Genomic DNA, 3,226 nt, shown 5'->3' with positions numbered 1-3,226 from the left:
CCGTTGAAAACCCCGTCCTTTTCAGGATGACCACATCACTGTGATAAAGAAATATTTAGAATTGCTTTAAGTTTAGCCAGTTCTGATACGCCTGGAAAGTAGAATGCGCAAATCAAGTGGAAACATTTGTTCTAACAATTTTTGTTTTCGGCCGCATACTAAAGTAATCGCGACAAAAATACATATTGATCTGTGGCAACTCTGTTTCGCACGGCATATTTGTAAACTAGTATAAAGATGTGTTCAAAATCATCACTTTCGCTTTCGCATTGCCGTTCGTAATTGAATGTGTTAGTGACGGTGCAAATTATTTTAACTCCCATCTTGATGAATCTTTTGGTAGGAAATATTGAGATCTGAGATGGTTCTCGTGTGTGTCCTTTTTCGGTGTCATTGTGCTGACGGTGTCTCGTGCATTCATATCGGGAAACAATGAGACGACAGATCCTCGATGTTGCTGTCGTGTGTCTTGTTACGGGAAGAGTTGCTCAGCAAATGGTAGGAAAAATGAACCATTCAACTTTTATATGGACTCTTGTATAGATTCAGACATCTAGCGTTGTGATTGGCTGGTGCTGTCATGGGTTAAATCAAACAGGGTTTTCAATAGTGTACTATTGAAAAACTTCAATATTGTTGTAATACACGCTCAAGTTGAAGATTTTCGATTCTATTGGTAGTTAGATTATATGAATCCTTCTACAGATCACTGAGCTATGAGCTTTCAAAATACGAGAAAGGCAAACGCGCCTTATGAATTATCTTCTTTGATACTCGTTTATACCAAACATTTCAGAAAAGTTTAATTGTTTATTTAAGAATATGTCACACAACTGAAAGTTTTATCATAAAATTGTGATCATATTTCCGATGGCATGTAGCAAGAATTATGTTGATTCGTTAGATATAACAGGCGATATTCACGATCAAAAACTTATCACTCTCTCAGAGGGTAAATTTTGAAAAGGCGCCCCATAGTAAAGTAAGTCGTATTCACGACAAAAGTCCGGTTTCAAACAGAAAATCATAATTTGTATTTGTTATTTTCCCAGTATAGTCGTTTTGATCGTATTAATACTTATACTAATGGAAAGGTGAAAATTAAAAAAAGACTTATAATATTCTGTTGAATGTATATATTAAAATTATAGAACCCAATTTTATCTTATCAGATGATTTTTGCTGACTCCGGTAACGATTGGAATAACGTTACTCGCACTAATTTTGGTCCTAATTATAGATACATACCATACGGTCACGATACAAATTTGAGCTCAACATAATACGTTGCTGACAGCATTTGTTTAAAGCCATTGAATAATGTTTTACCCACACAACAGTTCCCAACAGTTTAAAAAGCCATCTGAGTTGCAAATCCTATCCCGATGGACTAACATTAGCCCATTGGGAATCTACCCTTGTTCCACACCCATTCAATTAGAGGGCGATCGTGTAGAGACCAACAGGCGTAGTGAAGTGCATATTTGAAATAGGCATCCCGGAGGAGTGTAAAACAAAACCAATGTTGAAACATAATATGGACTAGTGTTGATGGCACGTCCTTTCCAGACCGACGGTACACAGCAGACAGAAGAGGGTCGCACAAGCAAACCGCAGTCCAACACTGTTCTCCTTGTACTTGAGTAAAGTGAATGAAAGAACGATTGATTCAACCAACGCAATGAGTGTAGATGTTTATGGATTTGTTGTGCTTCCTTTCGATTTTCTGCATCTTTGACACGAACATTATCGGATGAGTCTCCTGTCGGTACAATTTTTTGATTCATTGTTGATGATTGTATTTTAAGCCAGCGGGAAACTGCTATACCAACGACCATATGAAATTGACAGAAAAAAACATTCATCTTTAATGTTTATAACAAACCATAGAAGAAACATAAAATACCTACGACCTCTAAACGCCCAAATTTGAAAGTCATGTAAGCAACAAATTAAAGTGACGAACTTTTTGATTCAGACTAATCCTCCGGGGTTCAAATCGATGAGAAATCAACGAGGAAACGAAACCTGGAAACATGATTCCCAACACCAACTGTAGCTATATGCTCATATGGATGGCGAACCCCGCAGACAGTGCACAAAAACAAACAGACCAACTTGTCAAAATATACAGCATGATGGGATTATTAAAATTCTAGGTCAAAGTTCAAATCCGATTAATGCGTCCATAGTGCCACCACCGACTCATGCTGGCTTACTGAAAACGCGGACGAATGTACACGGAAGAAAACCGTGAAAAAGCGACCCAACTACTGACCGTAGAAGTGTTGAGTGACGTTTCATTAGTGTAGTATTTCACGCGACGATGTGTCACCACCTGCAACTTGATTACGGGTCAGAGGATTAAACATTGATTTTCTTAGTAGAAAGTTGAGGAAAATATCATTTTTGGTTGAAATCGTCGATTTCGGATTCAAATTTCTCCCTCGAGGCTATAGATATCTGAAGTTTTCAATCATTTGATTAATCAATTTCCGAACGGTAGAAAATAGAGATCATCCAAAATAACAGATCGCTAAACTAATGCAATGTAGGGTAATGGAAAAACATATTCCGCATTGCTCAAAGTGTAAAAAAAAACATGTGATGGTACTCTCAGTATCCGTGAACTTATCGGCTGAACAGAGTTTGTTCTCATATAACTCTCTTAGTTATATTTAATAATTTCACACCCCCGAAGCACCGCGGAGTGTCTTAGAGCAGATAAGCACTTACCATCATTAAGGCATGAAAGTCGGTAGGTACATGAAAGCTAACTCAGTCCGCAACGCACCTCGCCTGCTAATTGGCCGTTTAATTAAGACGTTTATAAAACACAACTTAATGGCTCCTGCACCTCGTCCGCACTGCAGACTGTCCTCGAGTACTTGAAGAAAACCACCGCTCGTATGTATTTACGATTGGTACAGCCCACTGAAACTACTGGTTGTCGCCGACGGTTGGTTGGTTGGTTGGTTGGTTGTTGATTAATCTTTATGATCCGGCACCCATAGCAGCAAAGCCATCATTGGAGGGTTAATGTTTTATGGTACTTGTATGGTAGCGTAGCATCCCACCGACAACAATAGCGAAGTCCATAATCGAACGTCGTTTGGCCGCGTGTTTCAGATGATAGTGCCAAATTGTTTCGCATCAAACCGAAAAAGGTTCACGTTCAACCAAAAATATTTAGATAAGAAATACGATTATGATTAGGCTGTGCTTC

Source organism: Malaya genurostris, chromosome 1 (assembly GCF_030247185.1).
Source record: "Malaya genurostris strain Urasoe2022 chromosome 1, Malgen_1.1, whole genome shotgun sequence".
NCBI lineage: Eukaryota > Metazoa > Arthropoda > Insecta > Diptera > Culicidae > Malaya > Malaya genurostris.
This window is presented reverse-complemented; position numbering follows the sequence as displayed.